We start from the raw sequence: 12,457 nt of genomic DNA on the forward strand, positions 1-12,457 counted from the left end.
GACTGTACTGATTGTATTGAATAAAATCCACATCTAGCATAACAAATTAAAACTACAAAGTGCTCCAGTGGCACAATTGGTCTGCGCGCGGTACTTATAAGACAGTATCTGTTGAGCAATGCCGAGGTTTTGAGTTCAAGCCTCACCTGGAACATCTTTGTATACTGTTTTTTTTCCTTGTCATTAGTCATTGATTATAAACTGCTACCTTAATATTTAATATGATATTACAAAGGATGGAAGAAAGAAAGAAAAAACACAAACATGATTGTGCATTTAATTTGTCAGCACACATCTGCTTTGGTTCAAATGCACTGCATATCTTCCTTCAGTCAGCCAACAAAACAGCAATGGAAAAGATTAACATACTGTTGGTAAAGCAGTTGCATCAAATTGATTTTCTGCAATATAGCATGATAATCCATACTGACAGCTCTGGATAGTACCAGCACATTTCTTTCAGGACTTGGTAATGCAAAGAACACAGTAAACAGCTTCAATTTTTTTCAAACATAAATAATTGACTATTAAAAACCTATCAGTCTTAAATAAAGACATCAGTAAGCACCACTGGCATAATGGGTAAGGCACTGTTCTCCTAAGCCAGTGATTGTGGGTTTAAGTCCCGTCTGAGTTGGAAGTTATTTACAGCAAGTGTCTCATCACTAGAGTTGATATTTTATCCTTGCTTCAACTGTAAAACAGTCTTGCAGTGTTTAGCTTGTAAAAAATGACCACAGAAGCTAAAATATGACATTAATTATGATAACATTGTTGTTGTTGTTTTTTAAACCTTTTCTATCACCGTGGACAGCTTATTCAAGTGCCATCTAGCATGCATGTTCCTTTGTTGCTCATCATTCATCACCAAAAAATTTTCTTTTTCAATTCTTATGACTGTACTGATTGTATTGAATAAAATCAACATCTAGCATAACCAATAAATGCTGCAAAGTGCTCCAGTGGCGCAATTGGTCAGCGCGCGGTACTAATTAGACAGTATCTGTTGAGCAATGCTGAGGTTGTGAGTTCAAGCCTCACCTGGAGCATCTTTGTACACTGTTTTTTTCCTTTTCTTATGTCATTAGTCATTGATTATAAACTGCTACCTTAATATTTAATATGATATTACAAAGGATGGAAGAAAGAAAGAAAAAACACAAACATGATTGTGCATTTAAGTTGTCAGCACACATCTGCTTTGGTTCAAATGCACTGCATATCTTCCTTCAGTCAGCCAACAAAACAGCAATGGAAAAGATTAACATACTGTTGGTAAAGCAGTTGCATCAAATTGATTTTCTGCAATATAGCATGATAATCCATACTGACAGCTCTGGATAGTACCAGCACATTTCTTGCTGGACTTGGCAATGCAAAGAACACAGTAAACAGCTTCACTTTTCTTCAAAAATAAATAATTGACTATTAAAAACCTATCAGTCTTAAATAAGGACATCAGTAAGCACCACTGGCATAATGGATAAGTCACTGCCCTCCTAAGCCAGGGGGTCCAAGTCCCATATGGGGTGGAAGTCATTAGAGCAAGTGTCTCATCACTAGAGTTGATATTTTATCCTTGCTTCAACTGTAAAACAGTCTTGCAGTGTTTAGCTTGTAAAAAATGACCACAGAAGCTAAAATATGACATTAATTATTATAACATTGTTGTTGTTGTTGTTGTTATTTAAACCTTTTCTATCACCGTGGATAGCTTATTCAAGTGCCATCTGGCATGCATTTTCCTTTGTTGCTCATCATTCATCACCAAAAATGATTTTCTTTTTCAATTCTTATGACTATACTGATTGTATTGAATAAAATCCACATCTAGCATAACCAATTAATGCTGCAAAGTGCTCCAGTGGCGCAATTGGTCAGCGTGCGGTACTTATAAGACAGTATCTGTTGAGCAATGCTGAGGTTGTGAGTTCAAGCCTCACCTGGAGCATCTTTGTATACTGTTTTTTTTCCTTTTCTTATGTCATTAGTCATTGATTATAAACTGCTACCTTAATATTTAATATGATATTACAAAGGATGGAAGAAAGAAAGAAAAAACACAAACATGATTGTGCATTTAAGTTGTCAGCACACATCTGCTTTGGTTCAAATGCACTGCATATCTTCCTTCAGTCAGCCAACAAAACAGCAATGGAAAAGATTAACATACTGTTGGTAAAGCAGTTGCATCAAATTGATTTACTGCAATATAGCATGATAATCCATACTGACAGCTCTGGATAGTACCAGCACATTTCTTTCAGGACTTGGTAATGCAAAGAACACAGTAAACAGCTTCAATTTTTTTCAAACATAAATAATTAACTATTAAAAACCTATCAGTCTTAAATAAAGACATCAGTAAGCACCACTGGCATAATGGGTAAGGCACTGTTCTCCTAAGCCAGTGATTGTGGGTTTAAGTCCCGTCTGAGTTGGAAGTTATTTACAGCAAGTGTCTCATCACTAGAGTTGATATTTTATCCTTGCTTCAACTGTAAAACAGTCTTGCAGTGTTTAGCTTGTAAAAAATGACCACAGAAGCTAAAATATGACATTAATTATGATAACATTGTTGTTGTTGTTTTTTAAACCTTTTCTATCACCGTGGACAGCTTATTCAAGTGCCATCTAGCATGCATGTTCCTTTGTTGCTCATCATTCATCACCAAAAAATTTTCTTTTTCAATTCTTATGACTGTACTGATTGTATTGAATAAAATCAACATCTAGCATAACCAATAAATGCTGCAAAGTGCTCCAGTGGCGCAATTGGTCAGCGCGCGGTACTTATAAGACAGTATCTGTTGAGCAATGCTGAGGTTGTGAGTTCAAGCCTCACCTGGAGCATCTTTGTACACTGTTTTTTTCCTTTTCTTATGTCATTAGTCATTGATTATAAACTGCTACCTTAATATTTAATATGATATTACAAAGGATGGAAGAAAGAAAGAAAAAACACAAACATGATTGTGCATTTAAGTTGTCAGCACACATCTGCTTTGGTTCAAATGCACTGCATATCTTCCTTCAGTCAGCCAACAAAACAGCAATGGAAAAGATTAACATACTGTTGGTAAAGCAGTTGCATCAAATTGATTTTCTGCAATATAGCATGATAATCCATACTGACAGCTCTGGATAGTACCAACACATTTCTTGCTGGACTTGGCAATGCAAAGAACACAGTAAACAGCTTCACTTTTCTTCAAAAATAAATAATTGACTATTAAAAACCTATCAGTCTTAAATAAGGACATCAGTAAGCACCACTGGCATAATGGATAAGTCACTGCCCTCCTAAGCCAGGGGGTCCAAGTCCCATATGGGGTGGAAGTCATTACAGCAAGTGTCTCATCACTAGAGTTGATATTTTATCCTTGCTTCAACTGTAAAACAGTCTTGCAGTGTTTAGCTTGTAAAAAATGACCACAGAAGCTAAAATATGACATTAATTATTATAACATTGTTGTTGTTGTTGTTGTTATTTAAACCTTTTCTATCACCGTGGATAGCTTATTCAAGTGCCATCTGGCATGCATTTTCCTTTGTTGCTCATCATTCATCACCAAAAATGATTTTCTTTTTCAATTCTTATGACTATACTGATTGTATTGAATAAAATCCACATCTAGCATAACCAAATAATGCTGCAAAGTGCTTCAGTGGCGCAATTGGTCAGCGTGCGGTACTTATAAGACAGTATCTGTTGAGCAATGCTGAGGTTGTGAGTTCAAGCCTCACCTGGAGCATCTTTGTATACTGTTTTTTTTCCTTTTCTTATGTCATTAGTCATTGATTATAAACTGCTACCTTAATATTTAATATGATATTACAAAGGATGGAAGAAAGAAAGAAAAAACACAAACATGATTGTGCATTTAAGTTGTCAGCACACATCTGCTTTGGTTCAAATGCACTGCATATCTTCCTTCAGTCAGCCAACAAAACAGCAATGGAAAAGATTAACATACTGTTGGTAAAGCAGTTGCATCAAATTGATTTTCTGCAATATAGCATGATAATCCATACTGACAGCTCTGGATAGTACCAGCACATTTCTTTCAGGACTTGGTAATGCAAAGAACACAGTAAACAGCTTCAATTTTTTTCAAACATAAATAATTGACTATTAAAAACCTATCAGTCTTAAATAAAGACATCAGTAAGCACCACTGGCATAATGGATAAGGCACTGTTCTCCTAAGCCAGTGATTGTGGGTTTAAGTCCCGTCTGAGTTGGAAGTTATTTACAGCAAGTGTCTCATCACTAGAGTTGATATTTTATCCTTGCTTCAACTGTAAAACAGTCTTGCAGTGTTTAGCTTGTAAAAAATGACCACAGAAGCTAAAATATGACATTAATTATGATAACATTGTTGTTGTTGTTTTTTAAACCTTTTCTATCACCGTGGACAGCTTATTCAAGTGCCATCTAGCATGCATGTTCCTTTGTTGCTCATCATTCATCACCAAAAAAATTTCTTTTTCAATTCTTATGACTGTACTGATTGTATTGAATAAAATCAACATCTAGCATAACCAATAAATGCTGCAAAGTGCTCCAGTGGCGCAATTGGTCAGCGCGCGGTACTTATAAGACAGTATCTGTTGAGCAATGCTGAGGTTTGGAGTTCAAGCCTCACCTGGAGCATCTTTGTATACTGTTTTTTTTCCTTTTCTTATGTCATTAGTCATTGATTATAAACTGCTACCTTAATATTTAATATGATATTACAAAGGATGGAAGAAAGAAAGAAAAAACACAAACATGATTGTGCATTTAAGTTGTCAGCACACATCTGCTTTGGTTCAAATGCACTGCATATCTTCCTTCAGTCAGCCAACAAAACAGCAATGGAAAAGATTAACATACTGTTGGTAAAGCAGTTGCATCAAATTGATTTTCTGCAATATAGCATGATAATCCATACTGACAGCTCTGGTTAGTACCAGCACATTTCTTGCTGGACTTGGTAATGCAAAGAACACAGTAAACAGCTTCACTTTTTTTCAAAAATAAATAATTGACTATTAAAAACCTATCAGTCTTAAATAAGGACATCAGTAAGCACAACTGGCATAATGGATAAGGCACTGTTCTCTTAAGCCAGTGGTTGTGGGTTTAAGTCCCGTCTGAGTTGGAAGTCATTACAGCAAGTGCCTCATCACTAGAGTTGATAATTTATCCTTGCTTCAACTGTAAAACAGTCTTGCAGTGTTTAGCTTGTAAAAAATGACCACAGAAGCTAAAATATGACAAAAATAACATTGTTGTTGTTTTTTTTTTAAACCTTTTCTATCATCGTGGGCAGATTATTCAAGTGCCATCTGGCATGCATGTTCCTTTGTTGCTCATCATTCATCACCAAAAATGATTTTCTTTTTCAATTCTTATGACTGTACTGATTGTATTGAATAAAATCCACATCTAGCATAACAAATTAAAACTACAAAGTGCTCCAGTGGCGCAATTGGTCTGCGCGCGGTACTTATAAGACAGTATCTGTTGAGCAATGCCGAGGTTTTGAGTTCAAGCCTCACCTGGAACATCTTTGTATACTGTTTTTTTTCCTTGTCATTAGTCATTGATTATAAACTGCTACCTTAATATTTAATATGATATTACAAAGGATGGAAGAAAGAAAGAAAAAACACAAACATGATTGTGCATTTAAGTTGTCAGCACACATCTGCTTTGGTTCAAATGCACTGCATATCTTCCTTTAGTCAGCCAACAAAACAGCAATGGAAAAGATTAACATACTGTTGGTAAAGCAGTTGCATCAAATTGATTTTCTGCAATATAGCATGATAATCCATACTGACAGCTCTGGATAGTACCAGCACATTTCTTGCAGGACTTGGTAATGCAAAGAACACAGTAAACAGCTTCAATTTTTTTCAAACATAAATAATTGACTATTAAAAACCTATCAGTCTTAAATAAAGACATCAGTTAGCACCACTGGCATAATGGGTAAGGCACTGTTCTCCTAAGCCAGTGATTGTGGGTTTAAGTCCCGTCTGAGTTGGAAGTTATTTACAGCAAGTGTCTCATCACTAGAGTTGATATTTTATCCTTGCTTCAACTGTAAAACAGTCTTGCAGTGTTTAGCTTGTAAAAAATGACCACAGAAGCTAAAATATGACATTAATTATGATAACATTGTTGTTGTTGTTTTTTAAACCTTTTCTATCACCGTGGACAGCTTATTCAAGTGCCATCTAGCATGCATGTTCCTTTGTTGCTCATCATTCATCACCAAAAATGATTTTCTTTTTCAATTCTTATGACTGTACTGATTGTATTGAATAAAATCCACATCTAGCATAACCAATAAATGCTGCAAAGTGCTCCAGTGGCGCTATTGGTCAGCGCGCGGTACTTATAAGACAGTATCTGTTGAGCAATGCTGAGGTTGTGAGTTCAAGCCTCACCTGGAGCATCTTTGTACACTGTTTTTTTTCCTTTTCTTATGTCATTAGTCATTGATTATAAACTGCTACCTTAATATTTAATATGATATTACAAAGGATGGAAGAAAGAAAAAAAAATCACAAACATGATTGTGCATTTAAGTTGTCAGCACACATCTGCTTTGGTTCAAATGCACTGCATATCTTCCTTCAGTCAGCCAACAAAACAGCAATGGAAAAGATTAACATACTGTTGGTAAAGCAGTTGCATCAAATTGATTTTCTGCAATATAGCATGATAATCCATACTGACAGCTCTGGATAGTACCAGCACATTTCTTGCTGGACTTGGTAATGCAAAGAACACAGTTAACAGCTTCAATTTTTTTCAAAAATAAATAATTGACTATTAAAAACCTAACTGTCCTAAATAAGAACATCAGTAAGCACCACTGGCATAATGGGTAAGGCACTGTTCTCCTAAGCCAGTGGTTGTTGGTTTAAGTCCCGTCTGAGTTGGAAGTCATTACAGCAAGTGTCTCATCACTAGAGTTGATATTTTATCCTTGCTTCAACTGTAAAACAGTCTTGCAGCGTTTAGCTTGTAAAAAATGACCACAGAAGCTAAAATATGACATTAATTATGATAACATTGTTGTTGTTGTTTTTTAAACCTTTTCTATCACCGTGGACAGCTTATTCAAGTGCCATCTGGCATGCATGTTCCTTTGTTGCTCATCATTCATCACCAAAAATGATTTTCTTTTTCAATTCTTATGACTGTACTGATTGTATTGAATAAAATCCACATCTAGCATAACCAATTAATGCTGAAAAGCGCTCCAGTGGCGCAATTAGTCAGCGCACGGTACTTATAAGACAGTATCTGTTGAGCAATGCTGAGGTTGTGAGTTCAAGCCTCACCTGGAGTATCTTTGTACACTGTTTTTTTCCTTTTCTTATGTCATTAGTCATTGATTATAAACTGCTACCTTAATATTTAATATGATATTACAAAGGATGGAAGAAAGAAAGAAAAAACACAAACATGATTGTGCATTTAAGTTGTCAGCACACATCTGCTTTGGTTCAAATGCACTGCATATCTTCCTTCAGTCAGCAAACAAAACAGCAATGGAAAAGATTAACATACTGTTGGTAAAGCAGTTGCATCAAATTGATTTTCTGCAATATAGCATGATAATCCATACTGACAGCTCTGGATAGTACCAGCACATTTCTTGCTGGACTTGGCAATGCAAAGAACACAGTAAACAGCTTCACTTTTCTTCAAAAATAAATAATTGACTATTAAAAACCTATCAGTCTTAAATAAGGACATCAGTAAGCACCACTGGCATAATGGATAAGTCACTGCCCTCCTAAGCCAGGGGGTCCAAGTCCCATATGGGGTGGAAGTCATTACAGCAAGTGTCTCATCACTAGAGTTGATATTTTATCCTTGCTTCAACTGTAAAACAGTCTTGCAGTGTTTAGCTTGTAAAAAATGACCACAGAAGCTAAAATATGACATTAATTATTATAACATTGTTGTTGTTGTTGTTATTTAAACCTTTTCTATCACCGTGGATAGCTTATTCAAGTGCCATCTGGCATGCATTTTCCTTTGTTGCTCATCATTCATCACCAAAAATGATTTTCTTTTTCAATTCTTATGACTATACTGATTGTATTGAATAAAATCCACATCTAGCATAACCAATTAATGCTGCAAAGTGCTCCAGTGGCGCAATTGGTCAGCGCGCGGTACTTATAAGACAGTATCTGTTGAGCAATGCTGAGGTTGTGAGTTCAAGCCTCACCTAGAGCATCTTTGTATACTGTTTTTTTTCCTTTTCTTATGTCATTAGTCATTGATTATAAACTGCTACCTTAATATTTAATATGATATTACAAAGGATGGAAGAAAGAAAGAAAAAACACAAACATGATTGTGCATTTAAGTTGTCAGCACACATCTGCTTTGGTTCAAATGCACTGCATATCTTCCTTCAGTCAGCCAACAAAACAGCAATGGAAAAGATTAACATACTGTTGGTAAAGCAGTTACATCAAATTGATTTTCTGCAATATAGCATGATAATCCATACTGACAGCTCTGGTTAGTACCAGCACATTTCTTGCTGGACTTGGTAATGCAAAGAACACAGTAAACAGCTTCACTTTTTTTCAAAAATAAATAATTGACTATTAAAAACCTATCAGTCTTAAATAAGGACATCAGTAAGCACCACTGCCATAATGGATAAGGCACTGTTCTCCTAAGCCAGTGGTTGTGGGTTTAAGTCCCGTCTGAGTTGGAAGTCATTACAGCAAGTGCCTCATCACTAGAGTTGATATTTTATCCTTGCTTCAACTGTAAAACAGTCTTGCAGTGCTTAGCTTGTAAAAAATGACCACAGAAGCTAAAATATGACAAAAATAACATTGTTGTTGTTTTTTTTTAAACCTTTTCTATCACCGTGGACAGCTTATTCAAGTGCCATCTGGCATGCATGTTCCTTTGTTGCTCATCATTCATCACCAAAAATGATTTTCTTTTTCAATTCTTATGACTGTACTGATTGTATTGAATAAAATCCACATCTAGCATAACCAATTAATGCTAGAAAGTGCTCCAGTGGCGCAATTGGTCTGTGCACGGTACTTATAAGACAGTATCTGTTGAGCAATGCCGAGGTTTTGAGTTCAAGCCTCACCTGGAGCATCTTTGTATACTGTTTTTTTTCCTTGTCATTAGTCATTGATTATAAACTGCTACCTTAATATTTAATATGATATTACAAAGGATGGAAGAAAGAAAGAAAGAAAGAAAGAAAGAAAGAAAGAAAGCACACAAACATGATTGTGCATTTAAGTTGTCAGCACACATCTGCTTTGGTTCAAATGCACTGCATATCTTCCTTCAGTCAGCCAACAAAACAGCAATGGAAAAGATTAACATACTGTTGGTAAAGCAGTTGCATCAAATTGATTTTCTGCAATATAGCATGATAATCCATACTGACAGCTCTGGTTAGTACCAGCACATTTCTTGCTGGACTTGGTAATGCAAAGAACACAGTAAACAGCTTCACTTTTTTTCAAAAATAAATAATTGACTATTAAAAACCTATCAGTCTTAAATAAGGACATCAGTAAGCACAACTGGCATAATGGATAAGGCACTGTTCTCCTAAGCCAGTGGTTGTGGGTTTAAGTCCCGTCTGAGTTGGAAGTCATTACAGCAAGTGCCTCATCACTAGAGTTGATATTTTATCCTTGCTTCAACTGTAAAACAGTCTTGCAGTGTTTAGCTTGTAAAAAATGACCACAGAAGCTAAAATATGACAAAAATAACATTGTTGTTGTTTTTTTTTAAACCTTTTCTATCATCGTGGGCAGATTATTCAAGTGCCATCTGGCATGCATGTTCCTTTGTTGCTCATCATTCATCACCAAAAATGATTTTCTTTTTCAATTCTTATGACTGTACTGATTGTATTGAATAAAATCCACATCTAGCATAACAAATTAAAACTACAAAGTGCTCCAGTGGCGCAATTGGTCTGCGCGCGGTACTTATAAGACAGTATCTGTTGAGCAATGCCGAGGTTTTGAGTTCAAGCATCACCTGGAACATCTTTGTATACTGTTTTTTTTCCTTGTCATTAGTCATTGATTATAAACTGCTACCTTAATATTTAATATGATATTACAAAGGATGGAAGAAAGAAAGAAAAAACACAAACATGATTGTGCATTTAAGTTGTCAGCACACATCTGCTTTGGTTCAAATGCACTGCATATCTTCCTTCAGTCAGCCAACAAAACAGCAATGGAAAAGATTAACATACTGTTGGTAAAGCAGTTGCATCAAATTGATTTTCTGCAATATAGCATGATAATCCATACTGACAGCTCTGGATAGTACCAGCACATTTCTTGCTGGACTTGGCAATGCAAAGAACACAGTAAACAGCTTCACTTTTCTTCAAAAATAAATAATTGACTATTAAAAACCTATCAGTCTTAAATAAGGACATCAGTAAGCACCACTGGCATAATGGATAAGTCACTGCCCTCCTAAGCCAGGGGGTCCAAGTCCCATATGGGGTGGAAGTCATTACAGCAAGTGTCTCATCACTAGAGTTGATATTTTATCCTTGCTTCAGTCTTGCAGTGTTTAGCTTGTAAAAAATGACCACAGAAGCTAAAATATGACATTAATTATTATAACATTGTTGTTGTTGTTGTTATTTAAACCTTTTCTATCACCGTGGATAGCTTATTCAAGTGCCATCTGGCATGCATTTTCCTTTGTTGCTCATCATTCATCACCAAAAATGATTTTCTTTTTCAATTCTTATGACTATACTGATTGTATTGAATAAAATCCACATCTAGCATAACCAACTAATGCTGCAAAGTGCTCCAGTGGCGCAATTGGTCAGCGCGCGGTACTTATAAGACAGTATCTGTTGAGCAATGCTGAGGTTGTGAGTTCAAGCCTCACCTGGAGCATCTTTGTATACTGTTTTTTTTTCCTTTTCTTATGTCATTAGTCATTGATTATAAACTGCTACCTTAATATTTAATATGATATTACAAAGGATGGAAGAAAGAAAGAAAAAACACAAACATGATTGTGCATCTGCTTTGGTTCAAATGCACTGCATATCTTCCTTCAGTCAGCCAACAAAACAGCAATGGAAAAGATTAACATACTGTTGGTAAAGCAGTTGCATCAAATTGATTTTCTGCAATATAGCATGATAATCCATACTGACAGCTCTGGATAGTACCAGCACATTTCTTGCTGGACTTGGTAATGCAAAGAACACAGTAAACAGCTTCACTCTTTTTCAAAAATAAATAATTGACTATTAAAAACCTATCAGTCTTAAATAAGGACATCAGTAAGCACCACTGCCATAATGGATAAGGCACTGTTCTCCTAAGCCAGTGGTTGTGGGTTTAAGTCCCGTCTGAGTTGGAAGTCATTACAGCAAGTGCCTCATCACTAGAGTTGATATTTTATCCTTGCTTCAACTGTAAAACAGTCTTGCAGTGCTTAGCTTGTAAAAAATGACCACAGAAGCTAAAATATGACAAAAATAACATTGTTGTTCTTTTTTTTTTAAACCTTTTCTATCACCGTGGACAGCTTATTCAAGTGCCATCTGGCATGCATGTTCCTTTGTTGCTCATCATTCATCACCAAAAATGATTTTCTTTTTCAATTCTTATGACTGTACTGATTGTATTGAATAAAATCCACATCTAGCATAACCAATTAATGCTAGAAAGTGCTCCAGTGGCGCAATTGGTCTGTGCACGGTACTTATAAGACAGTATCTGTTGAGCAATGCCGAGGTTTTGAGTTCAAGCCTCACCTGGAGCATCTTTGTATACTGTTTTTTTTCATTGTCATCAGTCATTGATTATAAACTGCTACCTTAATATTTAATATGATATTACAAAGGATGGAAGAAAGAAAGAAAGAAAGAAAGAAAGAAAGCACACAAACATGATTGTGCATTTAAGTTGTCAGCACACATCTGCTTTGGTTCAAATGCACTGCATATCTTCCTTCAGTCAGCCAACAAAACAGCAATGGAAAAGATTAACATACTGTTGGTAAAGCAGTTGCATCAAATTGATTTTCTGCAATATAGCATGATAATCCATACTGACAGCTCTGGTTAGTACCAGCACATTTCTTGCTGGACTTGGTAATGCAAAGAACACAGTAAACAGCTTCACTTTTTTTCAAAAATAAATAATTGACTATTAAAAACCTATCAGTCTTAAATAAGGACATCAGTAAGCACAACTGGCATAATGGATAAGGCACTGTTCTCCTAAGCCAGTGGTTGTGGGTTTAAGTCCCGTCTGAGTTGGAAGTCATTACGGCAAGTGCCTCATCACTAGAGTTGATATTTTATCCTTGCTTCAACTGTAAAACAGTCTTGCAGTGTTTAGCTTGTAAAAAATGACCACAGAAGCTAAAATATGACAAAAATAACATTGT

General features: G+C 35.7%; 5 non-coding genes across 5 annotated transcripts; all 5 read left to right on the plus strand.

Annotated features, from left to right (window-relative positions):
• The first annotated feature begins 956 nt into the window (after positions 1 to 956).
• TRNAI-AAU (transfer RNA isoleucine (anticodon AAU)) lies at positions 957 to 1,049 on the plus strand. Its single transcript is given in 2 exon segments — positions 957 to 994; positions 1,014 to 1,049. It is a non-coding gene; the product is annotated as a tRNA-Ile (tRNA).
• An 809-nt stretch (positions 1,050 to 1,858) lies between these two features.
• Positions 1,859 to 1,951, plus strand: TRNAI-UAU (transfer RNA isoleucine (anticodon UAU)). Its single transcript is given in 2 exon segments — positions 1,859 to 1,896; positions 1,916 to 1,951. It is a non-coding gene; the product is annotated as a tRNA-Ile (tRNA).
• Positions 1,952 to 2,760: 809 nt separating this feature from the next.
• Positions 2,761 to 2,853, plus strand: TRNAI-UAU (transfer RNA isoleucine (anticodon UAU)). Its single transcript is given in 2 exon segments — positions 2,761 to 2,798; positions 2,818 to 2,853. It is a non-coding gene; the product is annotated as a tRNA-Ile (tRNA).
• Positions 2,854 to 3,662: 809 nt separating this feature from the next.
• On the plus strand, positions 3,663 to 3,755 carry TRNAI-UAU (transfer RNA isoleucine (anticodon UAU)). Its single transcript is given in 2 exon segments — positions 3,663 to 3,700; positions 3,720 to 3,755. It is a non-coding gene; the product is annotated as a tRNA-Ile (tRNA).
• A 7,099-nt stretch (positions 3,756 to 10,854) lies between these two features.
• TRNAI-UAU (transfer RNA isoleucine (anticodon UAU)) lies at positions 10,855 to 10,947 on the plus strand. The gene is given in 2 exon segments: positions 10,855 to 10,892; positions 10,912 to 10,947. It is a non-coding gene; the product is annotated as a tRNA-Ile (tRNA).
• Positions 10,948 to 12,457: the final 1,510 nt, after the last annotated feature.

This window comes from Pseudophryne corroboree, unplaced genomic scaffold (genome assembly GCF_028390025.1).
Source record: "Pseudophryne corroboree isolate aPseCor3 unplaced genomic scaffold, aPseCor3.hap2 scaffold_1807, whole genome shotgun sequence".
Taxonomy (NCBI): Eukaryota; Metazoa; Chordata; class Amphibia; order Anura; family Myobatrachidae; genus Pseudophryne; species Pseudophryne corroboree.